The sequence below is a fragment of the Mustela putorius genome, unplaced genomic scaffold (assembly GCF_011764305.1).
Source record: "Mustela putorius furo isolate JIRA1106 unplaced genomic scaffold, ASM1176430v1.1 tig00003913_pilon_pilon_pilon, whole genome shotgun sequence".
In the NCBI taxonomy this organism is placed as follows: domain Eukaryota; kingdom Metazoa; phylum Chordata; class Mammalia; order Carnivora; family Mustelidae; genus Mustela; species Mustela putorius.
In genome coordinates, this window is record NW_025422060.1 from 11,619,207 (window position 1) to 11,641,150 (window position 21,944).

General features: G+C 41.9%; 1 protein-coding gene across 1 annotated transcript in view; it reads left to right on the plus strand.

The window, feature by feature from the left end:
- The first annotated feature begins 1,852 nt into the window (after positions 1-1,852).
- Positions 1,853-21,944, plus strand: part of PTER (phosphotriesterase related) — a 66,256-nt gene continuing 46,164 nt past the window's right edge. Inside the window, exon 1 of the mRNA XM_004757567.3 lies at positions 1,853-1,975. The gene's annotated coding sequence lies outside the window, so the exon portion shown is untranslated. The remainder of the gene's footprint in view (positions 1,976-21,944) is intronic.

Sequence of the window (21,944 nt, forward strand, 5' to 3'; positions counted from 1 at the left end):
GAGCAGTGGAGACTTTAGTAGCTTCCATAAAGAAAAACTGACGTCACTTTTAAACATGGATCTTGCGTATAATCTCACATCTGGCAGTACGGACTAGCAAGATGCATAGCATTATAAATAACAGAATTTTAGGTGTTTCCTCAACAGCCATGGTCAGGTACACATTTATAAGGCTTCATGGTTGCATCATGAACAAAGTGTTAGCCAGCACTGAAATCACTCTAGAAGCTTCTGTTGATCCATCTATGCATTATATAATCTCAGTATGAGCCCCAGACATTCATTCCTAGTGATATCCAGCTCTCTCAATACTTACCCCTCCAGAGTTCTTTTTTTTTTTTTTTAGGATTTTTATTTATTTGACAGAGAGAGATCACAAGTAGGCAGAGATGCAGGCAGAGAGAGAGAGGAGGAAGCAGGCTCCCTGCTGAGCAGAGAGCCCGACACTGGGGCTTGGTCCCAGGACCCTGAGATCATGACCGGAGCTGAAGGCAACAGCTCAACCCACTGAGCCACCCAGGCGGCTCATCCCTCCAGAGTTCTTAAGCTCTCCATTTACTCTTGTGCCTCCCACTCTTGGGCCCTATTTTTATCCCATTCCCTGTTCCTAGGATTTGAGCAGCTGCCACCTTAAGGACCACTGTTCTCCTTCAGTTCTGTCTCCTTGCCTCACCTCTACCAACCAGCTTCTTACAGTTTTACCTTCCTTAAAAAATGAACACACACACACACACACACACACAACTTCATCTCCTTTTGTCTTCTTTTTCTGACTTAAATAAATCGATTAACTAGCCTCCTATGAAACTGCCCTGCTCTCATCTAAGAAGGTGTGGTGTACTGACATCAACCAAAGTAGGTTCTAACCCTGGCCGGGCACAAGGTACTTCTCTCTTGGGATCTGTTTTCCAATCTGTAACTGGAGGAGAAAATGATCCTACCACATGTAGGTTGTTCTAAAAATTAAGCAAGATAACATATGCGCATCACCTAGAGTAGCGGAATTGGCTTCAGGAAACACTATCCAAGATTATTATTATTAATTATTATCATTATCATTATTATTATTAGATGTTTACCTTCCTTTCACATGACACTTGGAGATTCTTCCCATTTTAGTCCTCATCCGCTTTTTCCCAGAATTCAGGATCAAATGAATTGAATACAGTGTAATACTTAAAGGAATTACTCTGTGTCACGACAACTGTTCCTAGCTCTTTTGGGGGGACAGATGCTCTCACTTTCACTAAGCCGGCTGCCATAGGAGGTATTAAGGCCATCTCATGTGCTACTATTCGGTAAAAACTCTGTAAAGATGAGAAACCTCAGACCCAGGGACATGAAACAGTGGAGAAATAAACCCAAAGTTGCTTTGTATACAAACGATGATCCAAATCCTGTTTGAGATGCCAAATTGCCAATGCGTCCCTCTGATTAGCAATCCTTGGAGGAAGCCGAAATCTCTGCCAAAGCAGTCTTTTCTATAAGACCTGCGACTCTTAAGGACTTTTAAGGAAAATGCAGCCGCTTTTTTTTTCCTCTTGGGGGATCTAACTCCTAGTCCTTTTCCTGCTAGGACATTTGGGGGGTACCTACAATGGACTCTTACGCAGAGAAAGTGGGCTCCCAACCCAGCCGCTGAACGGATCCTGCGGCTTCGAGCTCTTTGGCCGTTCCAAGGTTAGGGCAGGCCACCCGCCAGACTGATCGCGGACTTGGCCTGGAGGCGGGCTGGGCGGGCCCTGGCACACATCCTAGCCCCCCCCTGGGCGTGGCGTAGGGCCAGATGGGGCGTAGCTGGGGCCGCAGGGCGTGACCGGATCCTGCAAAACTCGGCCCAGCGACCCGGGGGCGGGGAACAGACGAGGCCCGAGGGTGGAGTGGGAGCCGGAGTGGGGGAGACGTTGAAGTCCCCGCAAGCTCGCCCTGCTGAGGGTCCCGGGGGAGAAGGTGGAGCGCAGCGAGCGGAGGGAAGGTGCGCGGGAGCCGGAGCGGGCGCGGCAGCTGTGGGCAGGGTCGGAGGGGTGAGGTCCGCGGGGAGCCGCTGCGGCCGCGGCCGGCCTTGCGGCCGAGCCTTTCGCGTTAATCCCTGTGGGGAGCCCCCGCGGAGGTCCCCCTGGGGAAGGGAGGTTTAAAGCTGCCCGCGCTTTGGCAAGCTGCTGCGTTTCCCCAGATGCGCCGGGGAAGCTGCAAAGACGGGGATCGCGAGGCTGCGCGAAGCCCAGGAGGCTGGCCTGGGCTTAGACGCAGCGGGTAGCCCCAGAGTCTAAAAGTCCAGCGAAGCCTGGCTTGAAACCTGAGGCCCAGAGTGCGGCGCGGGCCAAGGCCCGAGGGCCCCGCGTGGCGCGAGCTCAGCGTTGCTCGACAGAAATGCTTCGGAGTTGTCGTCTGGCGGCTGCGCTGGGCTGGGGGCTTCTCTCCCATATCCGTTCTCCTTTAATGAGCTTTGAAGTCACACCTCTAAGCCTTGGGCCTTGACCTTGCCCTTTGTTTTACGGTCTCCTGGTTCTTCTATCCTAAAGATACTCGAAGCATACTTAAGTGCGCCTGCCTTTTGGATAAGAGCTTGGTATTTACAGCCGCAGTGCTGTGATATTTGCGAAGACGCCTCAGGTGCAGTGACACCTCCGAGGGGGACACATTTACAGAGAGCTTCTGCCTTGTATAAAAACGTGTCCATTCGTCCTTAAATCACCGCCACGGCGGAGGAAACTGACAAACATTTACTCCTCTCCTAAAGGATCATCGCTTTCATTGTCAGATAGAATGAACGTCAGGGAGAAAAGAGCCCCAAGACTAATGGCATCGACTTAGCCCGTTACGTTTTACTTTGCATAGACAGCAGGGGTGTACAGCAGTTATCCGACCTGATGTGATTCCAGAAATAACTCATCCCTTTTAAAAAGAAATCTCCGTGCGCACTGCAAAGAGAGATCAGACAACTTGCACTTGATAGCAAGATAGCAACTTAATTTTAAAAAGGATAATTCGAACACAAAATTCACAGCGTGCTGCTTTATGAAATTATGTTTTTCATTTGTGGAGGCTAGATGTTGTCTTATTATAAAAGTTACAAAAATATCTGTAATATAGATTTGGGGCATAAATTAGCAAAATGCATATTATTTTCATTCCTTGATCTTAGAGTCATGATAGGAAATATATATATATATATATATATATATATATATATATATCAGTTAGTAAAAGCGAATCACCAGGGATCTTCTTTTAGCTCTGTGCATCTAACATTGCTCTATGTCAGTGTTCTCCTGTTAACAGCGGAGGAAGGTAAGGCACAGAAGGGTAAGCCACACTGCTGCATAGTTTAGAAAAAAATCCATGTCTTTCCAATTCCAAAACCTGTGCTCTTACCACTTAACCACCCTGTACCTGTGTTTTTCACAAGTCTGTCCCTGTGTAACAGGAACTAAAGGTACTCTGGTAGAGGGGGGCAGGAAGCCAGATGGCTGGCTTAAAGAACTCTCTGAGGATCCATGAGTGGACCCTAATTCTATTTCTGATTCCAGCTCTGTGACTTTGTACAAGTTCCTTATCTTTTCTGGCACATTAAAGTAATTGATCTCTAGGTCTCTACTAGATCGAAAAACCTATAGATTTTTGAAAACAAGATTCTGCTTTTACTGTAATGATATTTTTGGTCACACTTGGTGTCGAAATTACAGGGTGGCCAGGAAAGGTTGGTTTAATCCATTCAGTAAATGCATGTTGTATAGCTGGACATGCGGTGGGGCTGCTCCGATAAGGAACAGGACACATGAGGTTTCTAGCCTCCAGGAGTCTATATTCTGTTTGGAGGCAGAGAGACTTCAGGAAACAAAAAAAAAAATCAACAAACAAGTGAATTAACCAACAGACACAAATTGTAAACAGAAGGCTGTGATAAAGGAAAATGGAACTGGTAGGGTTGGGGATGGTGAGGGGGACACTTTGCATGTGTTTGTGAAAAGGAGTCCTCACCAAGACCTAATTTAGAAGGATGAGAAGGACCTAGCGATGTTCATTACTTTCAGTGGGACCTGCTCAGGCAAGGGAGTCCAGAAGGATCTTGGCATGTTCTAGAAATTGCAAAACATCTTTGAGACTGGAGTTGGGGCGATTGGTTCAAGATGAAGTTGGAAAGACGGTGGCACCAGGTCCTGCAGGGTGTTGTGCAGCCTGGTAAGCTCTCTAGATTTTCATCTAACAGCAGTGGAAAACCACTGAAAGGTTGTGGGCAGAGAAGCCCCATGGAGGTGGCCATGATGTAGCCCCAAATGAAGGATGGGGGTAGCTCAGGCTGGGGTAGTGGCAGTAAAGCAACAGAAGGTGGAATCTTTAACCGTCACTTTATCAGCAGGGCCTTCCTAACAACTATATTTAAAATAATATTCTAGGGGCACCTGGGTGGCTCAGTGGGTTGAAGCCTCTGCCTTCAGCTCAGGTCATGATCCCAAGATCCTGGGATCGAGCCCCGCATCAGGCTCTCTGCGCAGCAGGGAGCCTGCTTCCTCCTCTCTCTCTCTCTGCCTGCCTCTCTGCCTACTTGTGATCTCTGTCAAATGAATGAATAAAATCTTTTAAAAAAAGATCCCCATCCTCCCTTCCTTTAGTTTTCCTGCATACAACTTCTTCCCATATGACATATTGTATCTTTTGTTAATGAATTCTTTACTCCTTCCTAGGAGAATGGCAACTGTGTGAGGGCGGGGTTGGCATGTTTTATTTACTGCTGTTTCTCCAGCATCTGATGCGGAACCTCATGCGAAGTGGGCTTTTAATCCATATTGTAGGGATGGATTTGATAAATGCTTTGGATTTTGATTCTCTAAAACCTACTGATGAATGGCAGGTGGTGGTGAAAGGGAAGGAGAAGCCAAGGGTGATTCTCAAGATGCTGGCTTAGAAGCTGGGCAGACGTAGATGTTAATTAAGAAGAGGAAGGCTAGGGAAAGAACAAATTGGGAGTTGGGGTAAGGGAGATGGAAAGTTCCATTTGGGGTGTATTAACTCTGTGATGTGTAGATTAGTTACCTATTACTGTCTTTTTAAAAATGCCCTAAAATCTAGCTGATTAAAACAACAGCCCTTTGTTATCATTCTGTGGGTCTGAAATTTGGGCATGGGATAGTTGGGTTTGTTCTGGCTCTGAGTCTCTCATGATGTTAGAGTCAGTCCATTAGCCGGAGCTGTGGTCATCTCAAGGCTTGACTGGAGCCGAAAGTTCTGCTTCTTACCTTCTTCACAGGGCTGTTGACAGATTTCGGGTGGCTATTGGCTGGAGGCTAGTTCCTTACCATATGGACCTCTCCATAGGGCTATTCACGATGTGGCTTCCCCCAGGGCAAATGTTCCAAGAGGGAAGGAGAACCCAAGAGAGAAGTCGGTTTTTAAAAAACAAAAACAAAAAGCCTGATCTCCGAAGTAGCGTGCTGTTACTTCTGTTGTTTGCTGTTGATTACACGGACCAGCCCTGGTGCAGTGTGTATGTGTGTGTGTGTGCGTGTGTGTTGGGGAACAACAAGGGGTGTGAATACCAGGAAGGATGGTGTTGTTGGGTGCCATTGTACATCTGCCTTACCACAAGGTCTATGTGATGTCCAAGGGGAAATGTCATATAGGCTGGTGGGTATATTATACCGCAGCCGATGGGAGAGATCTGGGCTACAGATAATTATTGGGGAGTCATTAATCGTGATATATGAAGCAGTTGGAAGTGTATAACAGGACCTGAGGAGAGAATATAGGTAGAGAAGGGAGGAGGAACCTGGACCCAGTACCCAGGACCCAGGACCCTAGTACTTAGAGATCAGTGGAGGAGGAGCCAGCAAAGGAGGAGGGTGAGTGAGGTGGGAAGAGAGCCAGCCCAGTGTGTGTTTTAGGGTGACTACACTGAAGGACAGGTTTCACTGGACAACTTTCCCCTTCCCCATGTAGGGGCAGATGATAGCTTGAATATGGCTGAAGTGAAAAGAATTTCTGAAAAAATGCAATTTAATATAGTTTGCAGCGTGAGTAGTTAAATTTTGACCCAGATAAAAGCAGAGAAAAGGAGAACACATATATAGGTTAGAACATTTAGAGTCTCGAGAAATCTATGTCTGTATCGTCGGTGCCCTCTCGGTGTGGGATTATGGTTGGTAGAGAGCCTCATGTAAGGATTTTCGGGGTTACTTTCAGAATTAAGTCTGAAGACAAAATAATGAACTGAATAACACAGGAAGAACTACTGACCTTGGAAAACACCCATCTTTCCTTCCATATGCTTTACAGCGTTTACCATATGAGGACTCTTACTCCTCAAATATCTTAAATAGCCCAGTGAGCCATCCAGTAACAATGGGAAAATTAATTCCTGATTAAGTTCTGCTCAGTAGCCCTATGAACTTCACTGTTAACAGGAGGACCTAAGATGGTTGAATATATTTTTTATACACCAGATGTTCTTTAGGGTGTATTTTCAGTAATCCCAAGTTTTTCTAAAAAGACTTTCATTTTTTAAAAAAAACTTTTCTCATTCATAGACATCCTCCCTCACTTAAAAAAAAAAAAAAAAAAGAAAGAAAGAAAAAGAAAAGAAGGAAGAAGGAGAAAAATAAAATACCTGCTCCCACCTGGCCACCTGGCCTAAACCAGCTCAGAGTGCCTCTTCATGGAATTCAGTGAGAAGTATCTGCCTGAGTTCACATGCTGTGTGTGGGAGTCTCTCTGTCCCCTTCCAGTGGGGTATGGCTATGTGCCTTGCTTTGGCCAATGAGATGTAAGTGGAGTGACGTGTCACTTCCAGGTAGATGCTTTAAGAGCCAGTGAGAGGTCTGTCACACTCTCTTTCCTTCTGCCACAGTGACCACAATTTTCTAGATAGTGGCTGTTTGGTCCGCTTGGACGTGACAGGAGGACACAGAGCAGCGCCCCCTGTCGACCTGTGTTAGACATGTAGCGAGAGCTAGATAACAAGCTTTTCTTATGTTTAGGCCCCAAGATTCGGGGATTTGTTTGTTACCGCAGCAGAAGCTAGCCTATCCTGACTAATGGACTCGGGAAAGAACTGAGCCGCATGCATCCAGGGATTACTGATTTCCAGTCTAACAGACACCCTGGAAGCCTGTGAGGGAAGCTGCTGTAGAAGGCTTGCTGTTGTGCCTAACGCTGCCCTTACTGTTAGGGAGACAGGCCTACTTGTTTCCACAATAATCAGCTTCCTGATTTTAATCACAGGGGCAAAATGGTAGTTAGCTGTTTCATTACACCCTGTAAGGATAGCTGTTGTTAAAATGTAAAATACAGAAAGGCTCAATGCGGGGACACCTGGGTAGCTCAGTCAGGTAAGCATCTGCCTTTGGCTCAGGTCATGATCCCGGGGTCCTGGGATTGAGTCCCACATCGGTCTCCCTGCTCAGTGGGGAGTCTGCTTCTCCCTCTCCTCCTGCCCCTCCCCCTGCTTATGTGCTCTCTGTCCTCTCTCTCAAATAAATAAATAAGATCTTAAAAAAAAAAAAGAGATGATTCTTCCCAAATATGATTATCCACGGATGCATCTCAGAAATGATCTTGTCACCAAAGGACATTTGAAATGTGTCGTTCATAAGCCTTTTTTCACGCAGTTTCAAGGATTTTAAATATGGTTTCCTGGCTATCTTATTTTTGAGCAAAGGGCATCAGACCTAGGTTTTGCTCTCAGTGTCCTGGAGGCAATGTGTTCACACTTCTACTCTGAGTCAAACAGAAGCGAAGCAGGGAACATTTTGCTTCGGGCAGAGCCATGCTGTATTCTTAGGGATGTTGGCTATAAATCCATTCTCCCTAGAGGTTAACAATCAAAGTTCTCCCCCTCTCTTACTCAGACGAGTGATATGATGATGATAAATTGCTTGGACATGACTGCCCCAAGCACTAGCGTGATGAATTAGGTGGCTGAGGGCATGGCCACAGATTCTCCATTGTCAGTCTGCAACATCGAATATTGGCAGGATTCATAAATAGCCTTCTGCCAATTTTGGTCACCGCTTTGCATATTAAGTTCTCTGTTTTCACAGGTCGTGGCTCTTAGTTCTTAATCAACTCTGTCTTTCCCTGAATTCACTTAACTAATCAACCTTTTGTTTTTTTTATTCTGTTCCCTACTTGCCAAACGAATGGGGTGTTCGCACAGTGGTTTTCGGTAAACATGGAGGCTTTCTTCACAGAAACTGTTAAAATAGTAATTATTAGTCCTTTTCACTAAATCCAGAGTAATAACAGCTTATCTTGCAGTGGCTTAATTGGGTAATTATTTAGTGTTTGAAAAGCACTTAGAAGAGAATATTGGTAAATATTGTCGTCAATTTAAAGCTCTTTTGTGTGATTCCAAGTCCACTGCAACCAAAAACTCCTTGGTATTACTGTGTAGTGATAATGATTTCTTGATATTGCTTACTATTTTCAAAATTGTATATATACTGATTTTGGGATTTTTTTTTTTTTTTGAAAGAGGAAAGAGAGCCTGGGGGAGGGACAGAAAAAAAATGGAGAGAATCTTTTTTTTTTTTTTAAAGATTTTATTTGTTTGACAGAGATCACAAGTAGGCAGAGAGGCAAGCAGAGAGAGAGGAGGAAGAAGGCTCCCCGCTGAGCAGAGAGCCCTATTCGGGACTCGATCCCAGGACCCTGAGATCATGACCTGAGCTGAAGGCAGCGGCTTAACCCACTGAGCCATCCAGGTGTCCCCAGCCCTTTCAACAAAGTTTCTCCCCACTCTGTATATCCAGATCCTCCACATGTAATTAAAGACCACCTCCATAACTTGGCTTAGATGACCTCCATCACTGATGGTATTGGTTTGCTAGGACGGCCATAACACAACATCACCAGTGGGGTGACTTAGACAATACACATTTATTTTCTAACAGTTCTGGAAGCTGAAAGACCAGGGTCATGGTGTTGGTAGATTTGGTCTCTTATGAGGCTTCTCTTGGCTTGCCAGTGGCTACCTCCTCTGTGTGTCCTTCCACAGTCTTCCCTCTATGTTGACTGTGTCCTAATCTTTGCTCATAACTACATAAAATAGTCATATTGAATAAGGGCCCACTGCCCAAACCCCATTTTAATGTAATTACCTCTTTAGAAGCCATATGTCCATATCCAGTTACATGCTGAGGTACTGGAGGTTAAGACTCCAACTTATGAGGTAGGGGGAACACAATTCAGTCCATACAACTCAACTGTAATAATAATGGTCTGTGGAAACTACCATTTTTGGAGTTACTTTCATTGATTATCAAATGTGAGCAACCAAGTGATGACTGCTTTGGAGGGTCTACTCAGCTCGGGAACTTCTTAGCATTACGTGGAGGAGACTTCTATGCTTGTGACTTAAAACAGTGAAGTAATTAGATAAAAATTGTAGCAACATGATTACCTGAATCCTATGTACTTTATTAAGTGGTTAACCATAAAATGTACATAGTTAAGTACACCTTGCCATCTGAACTCCCACCATCCAAATATTTCTTATAACTCGCCAATATTTTTTCCTCAGAATTTCCTCTTTGAATCCAAACTTGTGAATATTAGTCCACATACTTGTGTCATCAAAAAGGGCAACAGGATGTGGAGGACACTGTGATCCTGTAGTTCAGATATCCCCCTTAGAGGTCAACATCTTGTGTTGCCGTCTTGTCATCAAGTGAAAATGTTTAAGAGAGGTGATGAGCATAAAAAGCCAAAAAAGCTCTTACATTTGAAAAAGTATTGGGATTCTGAAAGTCTCCAGTACCTCAGTTTGACTGTCCCCTCTCTACATCTACTATGGGTACTATAGTTGTTTCTGGAAAGCTTTACTGTCTGCCTTCAGAATAGAATAATAACTTTTTTTTTTACCCCCTCCAAAAAAAGAGTCTTTTTGCAGCTCATCAATTGCCAGAAATCCTTAGAAGATTGTTATTGTGTGGGTCTATAAGAGTATTTTAGTAATATTTGGAATAACTGGTTGGTGGTTTTGAATGAGCTGTGAAACATTCATTTTCCCCCTGAAAACTGTTTTTATTGGAATCTATCATTGAAGCTGGGTGCTAGATACCTACAGGTTCCTTACACTATTCTCCCCACATAGGCAAGCTTTTGAAAATGCCCACATTAAAAAGTTGAAATGAAATAATTTCAAAAAATAAATAAATGTAATATATACAACCTTCTGCAATGCAAAATTTGGTACCTATCGTGTTTTCAGGGAGAAATGACATTTGGATAGGGAGGTATGTGTGCAGATGTAAGACAATACATGTGTAAGTAGAGTGTGGCTTTCACTACCAGTTGCTCCATAGAAAAGTATTGTTGGTACTCTTATCCAGGGAAAGGCTCCAAGGGTGTCTTTGCTAGTTTTGACCCAGATTATTTGACGTTTTTATTAACCACTCCCTGGTGTCTGGCATATATCTGTCACTTCATGAGTCTGCCTTTCTACCAGTTACAGAATAGAATAGCTAACAGAATAGAATAGATAAGCTAATAGAACAGAATCGCTGCCCAAGCTGCATTTTCTCCAAGTAGAGTCTTTCACTTCAGACACTTTCCATTTACAGTTGCACAAGTCCATTTCACACGTGAATTCAAAGAAAAGGGTGCTGGCTTCCAATCAATGCACCACTCCTGGCGAATGCCTTCTGTCTAGTACTTTCTATTAAAAAAAAAAAAAAAAGTCCTCTGCTACTGCAGGAAGGGTCTTTCCACATTGCCACTAGGCAAGAAAACATCTCTGCTGAGTGTGCTTCAAGGTCTGTTACTCCAAAGCCCTGTCTCCATCCTGTCACTGCCATTATCCGTTCAAGTTCCCGAAGCTTCCACAGGTGGGACTAGGGACTGTCCTGGGCCTCTCCTGCGTGAGTCTCACGCACATTGCTGCGTAAGTCAAAGACCTGACATTGATTTCCTTTGGCTTCTGGGTTGCTTTGAACTTGCCCCCTCCCCAGTCTCATTCAGCGAGATGCATCTTCAAGGTGTTCCTCTTTGTCCTGTATAAATACTTGGGATCATCTTAGGGTATAAGAAGTAAAGAATCTGCTGTTTTTAGCACTGACTAATGACTAATTTAGCACTGACTAACTGAGCTTTGACCTTACAGCCGTATTTGATCTGGTCGGTGTTCCAGGGTAAGGGGTGCGGGGTGTTTTCGTACATCCTGCTCTGCCACTTTCCTCTTTTTTGACATAATCCATTACTCCCACGCATTCTTTTTTCACTCTTTGTTTATCAGTGTATTTCAGTAGAAAGACCAAAATATTCAAGTTAAGAGACCCAGGTTTAAAATGATCTTTGTGAAGATTCTACATAGTTTATTTATTGTCTATTGAATACATATACAATATTTCTATTCATTTAATTGTTAGACTTAAAATAGATAAAAGAACATACACAGTTTCTAGCATTAGGAACACTTCCCTGAACCTTTGCTACTACTTAATCTTGCTATGGTAAAGTTGAAAGGATTAATTTCTAAATTTCTTTGCTTTTTGATAGACAAGATCAGAATTGTAAAAGGTTTTTTATATGGAATTTGCACAGTGCATTATGTAGGGATGGTATAGTTTTTTGTGAACTCGTTTTCACTTACTTACTTTTATCTTTGTGTTAGGAATCCCTCAGTAAAATAAATTTTCATTAATTATTCTTACATAATGTGATGATTTTTATAGCATTAGCAAAAAGGAAAGTTTCTTTATCTATATGTTGTTTCTTTACAAAGAATGATGTATTCAACTTCAGAGTTTTATTCTATGAAAATTGGAAAGTTTACTCAATAACTGTACCATGTCTGACCGTAATGTTTCATCTATATTCTTGACACCACGTTTCATATTTTTTTGAAGATTTTACTTATTTAATTGAGAGAGAGAACAGCAGGGGGAGAGGGAGAAGCAGGCTCTCCACTGAGCAGGGAGTCCAATGTGGAGCTTGATCCCAGGACCCCAGGACCATGACATGAGCTGAAGGGCAGACGCCCAACCGACTGAGCCACCCAGGTGCCCCAACACTGTCTGTCATACTTAATATCTTTAAATCAACATCATTTAAAATGATGTCAACAATTATCAGACCAACAAAAAGTCTGAGAGTTAAAATTGGATGACAGCTTTCTCTGCCTAATTAGAAGTCATGATTATATTTCTAATGAGTTAGGAATATGTTATCCCCAGAACAGGAGATAGATCTTGAATAGATCCGAGAAAATAAAGGTGTTACAAGATATTGTAGAGATGCGAAATGCCTTTTAATTTTCACAAACTCAGCATAATAGTCATCAGAATGAAATAATTCATCACACATTAATATTTCTCAGATTTGTCAAATTTGATACATTCTCCTATCAGTTTTAAAGCATGTTTGCAGGGCGCGTGGGCGGCTCAGCCGATAGCTGGATGGAGCCCCTCATTAGGCTCCGTGCTCAGTGGGGAGTCTGCTTCTTCCTCTCCCACTGCCCTTCCACACCACTCGTGCTCTCTCTCCTCAAATAAATAAATAAAATCTTAAAAAGATAAGTAAAATAAAGCATGTTAGCTATGACTAGGTACTACCTTCTCTAATTAATATTTTTCTTTAAACTAACCCACTTTTTTACTTCAGCTTATTCTAAACAATAATATCCATAAAATCAGAGGCTTGCAACATTTATTCTAAAACACATCAAATAAACAAATATGTGTCTAAGACATTCTAAATGCCCATATATCACCTAAAATTGGTTTGAACCACCCGTGGGATATATATCACACCTACTGAAAACACTGACAAAAAAAACAAGCAGATGACTTTTTTTCCTTATCTCACTGTCCACTAAGACATCAAATGATTCATGGCTATAATGTTGGCACAAAAGAATTTCCAGAATAGTTTCTGTACTTGCACTGTGATAATTAGACAGTGTGAATACGGATATGTGTGTGTATAAAAAAAAAGTACACATATATGCCCAGATACATAATGGATCATTGTAGCTGTTCTTTGGGAAAGAGCCAAGACTTTTCAGTTGCTTAGATAATCAGCATCATTTTTTTGAGGGCTAATAAGCTGGGATTATTTTATAATAGCCTCTATTTTAGTCATAAGCAGTATAGACAGTGATATAAGAAAGTCTTAATCTGCGTTGTGAAGTATTTTTATTTAATTCATCTGTTAGTAATAATCTAAAGTTTATAGTAAATACTCTAAAGTGTAATATGTAAAAATACAGATATATGTAAATGTATATATAATTTTTATATAAAGCATATATAAATATACATGCATATATATGTAAAATATATAAAATATAATATAGTTTGTTCGAGAATGGTTCAGAAAATGAATTAGAACAGTATCAATAGAGTTTTCATTTCTTGTATAGAAATGTTCTGCCTGATTGTCTATACCTTAATATCCCCACTTATCTAATGTCTAAACAGCGTGAGCTCATGGGGAGCCACTGCAGAGGTCGGTTAGAGGTCCATTACTGCCTTTTTTGCCTAGAATCATGGAATTTGTACCTGGAAGGAAATGTGGAGGTCACCTTGTTTAACTCCTTTGTTTTATCTGGGAGAAAACTGAGGCTCACGTGCTAAGTTCACCCAAAGACCCCCTTTGTTTGTATCAACCTCTTGAAACCTTTATGCTATTGGCAAAGTTCTAGCATTTCTCCCTGTCGGGGAAATAGTGGTGTGTTCGTAAGATAATTCTATTGTCCCGTCTGTGTGCATTCATCCATTTTTGAAACACAGCAGTTCAGCATTAGTGTTTGGTGGCACTCCAGATACTAAACTGCTATTGACTATTGTTTGTATCAAATACAAGCGTAACCCCATAGAACACCATCAGGACTATTTTCTGTTGCCTTGAACACATTTGAATGAGAAAGGAAAATGAGGACATTTTTCTAAGCAGTGTCAAGATATATTTTGCCAAATAAATAAAATTGTATTCTTAGGGGGAGAATTTTTGGATTCAAACATCCCATCTTTGATTCTTGACTTTTCGTCTGTATGTCTAATGGCAAAGCAAATAAACACGGGTAACCAAAGGCAGTAAGAGTCAGTTTTGATAGGACTTCATAGTGGCAGATGTCACTGTGAAGAATGAGCAGGAAGAGTTTAATTATACAGGATGCCTAAACAAGATCTCAAGGAAGAATAGGGTAGCAGGTGCCATAGACTTTACCTATGAAATTAAATATAGCTTCTAAAGGAAGGACAGCTAATTCTGTGTATGTAATAAGTTTATATGGCTCCAGAGCTTGTTGGTAAAAGTAGTTTTAGCACTTAGAAAGCAATCTTTACCCTCATTGTGTTCCAATTAAAAAAGCAGTATTCCTTCTCTTCAGAAAGGGAGCCACCGAGCCGTTCTGAGATCTCCCAGGCCCATACAACTCAAGAAAAGGGAAATTAGCAACCCTGACTCCACAGAACGCTGTCATCTACCCAAACAAGAAGGCAAGCAGGTCTTTAATAATACAAGAGACACTGCCAGTTGTGAATGCCTCCACTGTTCACGCTGTTGGAGCGCACGAATTCCCAGACGGACCCACGGCAGCTCTGAAGCCTGCGCGTTGCTGTTAATTCACTCATCCACCCATACTAAGCACTTATCCGGCGCCTGCTCTGGGCGGGTCAGGGCGCTGAAGGCTGGCCGTGACACTGTGCTCGCTCAGACCACTGAGCAGAGAGGATTCCTTGAGAGTCAGGATCCCCTGTGCGCAATTCTCCTGTGGGGTCCCCAGACAGCACCAGAAGATTAGACGCCCCTCACTGGAACACAATACCCTGCTAGTCTCTGCAGCCTGTGCCATTTATCACTGACACAACGGAGTCATTTTACACGTGGCTTCGACCCAGGGAGAGTATGAGGGGCCGGCAGTGCTTTTCTGCGCAGACGTTTCCTTTTTCTAGGAAAAAGGATCTGCTGCTTGGGTAGCCGCTCTCTGCTCACTCTCTTAGCCATGAGCAACGAGGTCCCGCTTCCACGCTCCCACTTAGATCAGGAGAGTCGCGTGCAGGGAAGGCGCTCCTGTCCCTAATCTGCTCTTCCTGCTTGCTCCGTGGGCTGGGGTGGTGGCCGGGGCTCTGTCCGTGTCCATCACGGGTAACTAAGGTGGCCTTCCTTCTGCGCAGGCTCAATGAAGACAAAGTCATCAGCCAGATTCTTGTGAACCCAGACAAGGCAGCGCTGAGTTTCTGCCACACACTCCTGCTTACTAGGTTTAACCCTTTGTCATTATCAGCCATTTCCTTTCAGGAACGCCTTGTGTGGTTTGCTCTTACATCGGCTTCATGCCAGTTACTTTCAAGTACTTTTTAATCCTGACCTGCACTGACCTATATGCTGTGTATAACTTGTTGCAAACCTGATTAAATTGTAAACTCCTTGAGGACAGGACTAGGGCTGTTTCTTTTTCTGGCACAGAGAGGGCCTGACCTAACCAATGAGTGTTAAGAGTCCCAAGCAAACAAACACAAAGAAAAACAGACCAAGACAAAAAAAACGTCCATGGTGTGGAAGGGCATCTCTTCAAAGAAGGGTTTTGTGTCACAAACCTTAGTGCAAAATGCAGTGACCTTTGAAAACGTGAAATGCTTTATTGCTGAGCGTCATCTTTTTTGTTTTTTTAGGATTTCATAGCACAATTAATCTTATATGGTAAGGCAGTGACAATGAGATGATTTCTCCGGAGAATCTATGCTAATACTATTAAAATGCTCTTACAATGTCAAAATGATTGCAGTGGAAGCATGTGGGGACTGTGCTTATGTGATTATGATATTATAGTGATGGGCGATTACCATAGGAAACTACTAATTCAACCCTGTAGGGACTTGCATTATGAAGCCATTATAACATGAGATTATAATGACACAATAACTTGCATGCACACTCGTGATGTGAAAACTAAAGGCTAATTTGAATGCGAGTAGTATTTCCATTAAATTGTAATTAAACACTGAAAGCAATGCTTGTTTAAATTTAAGACGGAGACCTACCATCCAGAAATGGAAATTGTGGGCGAAAGATGCATGCAAGGGACGAGCTGAGGATGGCGAGAAACCATTCCCAACTCTGCCCTTTGGTCCTTCCTGGGTATGGGAAGCTCACGACAAAGTGGCCTCCCCAGACTTCCTCTGTGTGTACTGGCTGTCATTACACAAAACCACTATCCATGCACGAGGATCTTGGATCCTGCCACTTTTCTAGAAAGACCACCACTTCATGTGGCAAGCCGCCCTGTTTCATTCTTGAAGTAGGCAGAATAGTCCCTCACTGCCTCCACACAAGAGACTCCAGGAATTTCTTCTTCCCATTAAAAGTAACTTCCTAGGGTGCCTGGATGGCTCAGTGGGTTAAACCTCTGCCTTCAGCCCAGGTCATGATCTCAGGGTCCTGGGATCGAGCCGTGCATGGGGCTCTCTGCTCAGCGGGGAGCCTGCTTCCACCCCCCCTCTGCCTGCTGCTCTCTCTGCCTACTTGTGATCTCTATCAAATAAATAAATAAATAAATAAATAAATAAATAAAATCTTTTTTAAAAAGTAACTTCTTTAAAAAGACAACAAAATTGATTTATGTTCTAAACAGATAAGCACGAAGGAGAAAAAGAAAAAAAAAGTGTTTTAAAATTCCATCCCCTAGAAATGACCCCTTATTAGTATCTCTGGGTATTTTCTTTCTGATTATTCTCTCTGCAAAGTAGATACATTTTCTTCTACAAAAATTTGGGTTCTACAACACTTTTCAAGGCTACTTATTCATTTGCTAATTCTCTCCCAGTTGCAAGATCTGTTTTTTAATCCAGGAAAATCTGGGTGATAAGTTTTTGTTTGTCTTTTAAAGGTCAGCTCAGGCTGGATGATATTATGTGTCACCCAGGAAACTTTATTCTACTGCTAGGGCATAGATCCTTTTTCCTAGTTTATGCTCTGCATATATCAGTTACAGGATGATTCTGTAGTCAAACTTTCTGATTCTGTTAGCAACCCTATAAGTAGGTAGTTCGTTGACACTTCTCTCTGCTAGGAAATTAGTGCATTTCAGAAGTCAAAGACTTCTCATTTATTCTCAAGTAATAATTACTATCTGGCTTAGGTCAACATAAAGAGGGATTATGAAAAGCTAGGAGCTACTGAACTTGTTAGATATACCCCTGCATTAACTTGTTCAGATGTTATAAGGACACACCACAGCTAATACATACTCCCTCCTAATTACGACTGAAAGTGGTGATTACTCCTTGGTTTAAATATAGTGCAGATGAGTTTTTGCTATTAAGTATTTTGTTTGCACTTAGATATGCTGTATGCTTTAGAGTTATTTTTATTACTACTTATTGCAACAACCAATTTAAGTAGGGAAGTCTAAATTACTGGAGCCCTTATTTTTATAATTAGGAAGAGGAAAGCGCTATGCAATTAAATGGCTTGCTTGATGACATCGAATCAACAGTGGCGTTGGGATAGGATTTTCTGGTCCTAGATAATTGTAGCTTCTTCCTTAGGCCAATGAGTGATGTTACCTCTGAATAGTACTTCCACACTAATGGACACAGGATAATGTAATGTGATGTTTACAGTACATATCTGCATGGCTAAAGAAAAGAAATGCTTCCCTGACAAGCTGGGAGACTGGTTCTAGTCCCAGCTGTCTGGCCTTCAAAAGAACAAGCATTAGTGTTCGCACCTAGAAAGGAAGTCATCGATTTCAATGATCTCCACGGTCTCTTTCTGCTCAAAAATTCCGAGGTCAAATAGCATTTAATATTAACTGAAATTTATGTATACTAATTAAAAATATAATATTTAATAAGTTGTTGATTTTACTCTAAAGCTATTAATCTAAATTCAAAACTGTACCTTATTTAGGCGCGCCTAGATGGCTCAATCTGTTAAGTGTCCCACTGTTGATCTTGGCTCAGGTCTCAGTCTAAGGGTTGTGAGTTCAAGCCCAGTGTTGGGCTCCAAGGTGGTGGGCATGAAGTCTATTTCAAAACAAAACAAAACTAAAGTAAACAAAAACAAAAAAGCCCATACCTTATTTAGATACATTTGATAATTTGACATTTTTAGCAGAAATGTAATTTGACTTAAAAATGTCTTTTTTTATTTAGGGAATTTATTGAAATTATTAAAGCTACACATATAAGTCTATCCAAAGAGGAGATTAAAATTATAGTCCTTTGGTACACTGGCAATGTTGTTAAAATAGATCAGAACTGCAGTAAAAGGAAACTTTTGGGGGCACCTGGGTGGCTCAGTGGGTTAAAGCCTCTGCCTTTGGCTCAGGTCATGATCCCAGGGTTCTGGGATCGAGCCCCGCATCAGGCTCTCTGCTCAGCAGGAAGCCTGCTTCCCTCTCTCTCTCTGCTTGCCTCTCTGCCTACTTGTGATCTCTGTCTGTCAAATAAATAAATAAAATCTTAAAAAAAAAAAAAAAGGAAACTTGCTTGCACAATTGTAAATAAATACGTAAATACTCATGTTGGACAATATTTAAAAGACATGCTTTCTGTGAATTCTTTTTTTTTTAAATTAACATATAATGTATTATTAGCCCCAGGGGTACAGGTCTGTGAATCACCAGGTTTACACACTTCATAGTGCTTTCTGTGAATTCTTAGGAAGCAGATGAGTGTAATGATTGAGATGCCAAATTAAAATATAGTGCTGGGGTCCCTGGGTAGGTCAGTGGGTTAAGTGTGGGAATCTTGATTTCAGCTCAGGTCATGATCTCAAGGTCATGAGATCCAGCACCTAGTTCGGCTTCTCAGTGGGTGTGGAGCCTACTTAAGATTCTTTCTCTCCCTTTGTCCCTACTCCGACCACCCTGCTCATACATGTGTATGTATTCTCTCTCTAAAAATAAAAATAAAATAAAAATCAAATTAAAAATATAGCACTAGACAAACCTTTCTAAATCTTTTAGGGCTCCTTATTTTTATAGGGAAATTATATAACAATCACATAGTCCTTTATATGTAAATACAGATATGTGACTAGGCATTGGTTAATTAAAAATGTGTTGTTTGACTATAGAGAATTTTCCTAATTTGGTGATGCTTTTTATCTAGAGAATTCCATTAGAGCACTTTCCCCCCTGCCATCTCAAAGATTGGGAAGGAGAGATTATTGCTCTATGATCCATGAAGTTATTAGATTTTCCCTTCATCCCATTGTAGTAAATCTGCTTTCTGGAGTAGAAATAAGCCATTTGTTATTTTATTTTTAGTACATTGAATACTAGTCTTTCCTACAAAAGAGGTTGCCATGTCAGGTGCCACACTTCTTTAGGACTAGGCAAAATTGGTCGTCTTGCCTTCTTCCCTAGTTCCATTAAAAAAGGCTGTCTTTGGGGCACCTGGGTGGCTCAGTGGGTTAAGCCTCTGCCTTCGGCTCAGGTCATGATCTCAGGATGCTGGGATTGAGCCCTGCATCGGGCTCTCAGGAGGGGAGCTCATCAGGCTCTCATCGGCAGAGAACCTGCTTCCCTTCCTCTTTCTATGCCTGCTTCTCTGCCTACTTGTGATCTCTGTCTGTCAAATAAATAAATAAATAAATCTTTTTAAAAAATAAAAATAAAAAGGCTGTCTTTTAGAGACATTTTCCCCCAACTTGAGGGTCCACGGGTTCTCATCAAAATTTTTAATTTTGCCTTTTCATTTTTATGAGAAACCAAACAATTTTAAGCACAGTCTGGATGCATCTAACCATCTTACAACCAATTATTGCCATAGGATTTCATTATTCATATTTTTGTTTTTAAGACCTCAGTGATGGGAAATTATTGCCTAAAACAACAGCATTTACCTTGCTCATGATTTTTTTTTTTTTCCAAATTGGGATTTCTGTTTTTCTGGGAGCCATGACTGCATTTTCTGGGCCATCGGGAGGTGGTTAGATTGAGACAGTGGTGTCATGGTCTGATAAAGTGGTATGAGCGCTTTCACCTCCTTTATTAGAACTGAAGTTGATTTGTAAACAGGATCCTATATGATAGTTACATACACGTTTGCTTTACACCCTCTGACTTTGGAATCTATACCACTATCCTAAGGGTAGAACCAAGAGTCAGGACTTGTTCTGTTTTCTACTCTTTTCAGTTTTTTTTCTAGCCCCGCAATTTGTACTGTGTCTTCAACCTAACCTGCTCTACTCCCAGTATTATCTCCTAAAGACTAGTGTCCACCCTTCTTTCTGGTGTTGTCTGGGGAAGCTTGGGGATATAGAGAAAGAAGCTATGGAAAGAACTTAGCCGAACTTCTGGTCAACCAGTCCATTAAAGCTAAGAGGTTATACATCATGATAAATTGGGATCCTTGTCTTGTGTTCTTTTGAGAGAAAGAAAGGGGCAATGCATATTCTCTTTGGTGCATGTTTAGGTTGGTTGGCTCTCAAAGGAGAAACCTCAGAGGGCATGGCTCTTGTACTATTTTTAAAGGTCTCCCAGCAAATGCTTATAGAGACTACAGGACTGTATTTTGCCTTTAATGAAAATGGAGGATAGCCCATCTTCCTTCTCTGAATAACAACTCCATTTCCTCACTGGTGAAATGGGAACAATAATAATAAAAGTGGTTTTCATCTAAAAGTAGGTCCTCTGGTCCAGTCTTTTAGTCAGATACTTTTCAATGACCTACCTTCGGCTGATCCCTTGCCAACTTCACAAGGACATTAGGAGATTTAATTAAAGTAGGTGCACTGCCTGACGCTCTTTAGAGAAATAAACAGCATTATTATTGTAGATATACTTTTGATATTCCATAATCTCTTGAAGGTAATGATACCAGCAATACAGAAAGCTAGGGCTTCAATACTGTCAGAGTTATATGAAGACCTCCCTACGATGTTATACTAATCGTAGTCATCACCTGGCTTTCAGAGCAGAGTTCAATTACTGTCAACTTTCTAATTGCAAATATTTTGATTTAATGTTTGCTCACCAAGAACTAACATACTGAGAGGTGGAAAAAGTAGTCTAGTCGTGCTGGTTATAGTCCACTTTAAAGACTTCACTTTTATTTTTAAAAATTTTTTTTTCAACATTTTGTTTTAAAGTGTGATTATGAAGAGTACTTTACACAGCTATCATGATAATACTTTTGTATATGAGCGCAGTGGGGGAAAAGAGAGTGTTGTTCCAGGCTTCCTTGGCCCTGAAATGTAATTCTCTGGCTCTTAAAATCCCCAAGGAACAATGAAATTTGCTTTAGTTTCCTAACTCCTCCCTGGCTTCCTCTCTCCGGCATTCAGCCTATCCTCACTCTGCCCATTTAATTACCATCCAAACACAGGTCTCTTCCTTTGGGCCCGGTGCATGTGTTGTGCTTTCACTGTGGACCTTCCATGCATCCTGTCCATGAGCCTCTACAGACTGCTTACACATCCCAAAAGAGGCCCTTTCTCCCTTATGCCACCAGGATGCCTCCTTGGAAAAATCTCCTTTCTGCAGCTTCACCTAAATGCCACCTCCTCCTAAAAGCCCTCCTGACCCCTCCAGTAACACTGAATGTTATCCAGGTGCATCTTCCCGGAACATTGGCTTTGTACCTCTTTTCCAACATTATTGCATTCACTTTAATAGCAAAGGTGTCTCACTAATACATAAAAAATATCAGCCCCTCCATTGAATGCTTACCATGAGCCAGGCACCGTGTTTGGGGCCTCTTTCAGCTTCCTGTGATAAGATTTTTCTTTTTCTTTTCTTTTTTTTTTTTTTTTTTTAGATTATTTATTTATTTATTTATTTGAGAGAGAGACAGTGAGAGAGAGCATGAGCGAGAAGAAGGTCAGAGGGAGAAGCAGACTCCCCATGGAGCCGGGAGCCTGATGTGGGACTCGATCCCGGGACTCCGGGATCATGACCTGAGCCGAAGACAGTCGTCCAACCAACCGAGCCACCCAGGCGTCCCAGATTTTTCTTTTTCATCTTTGTTTCTCATACTATCCTCCTTTGGACTTAC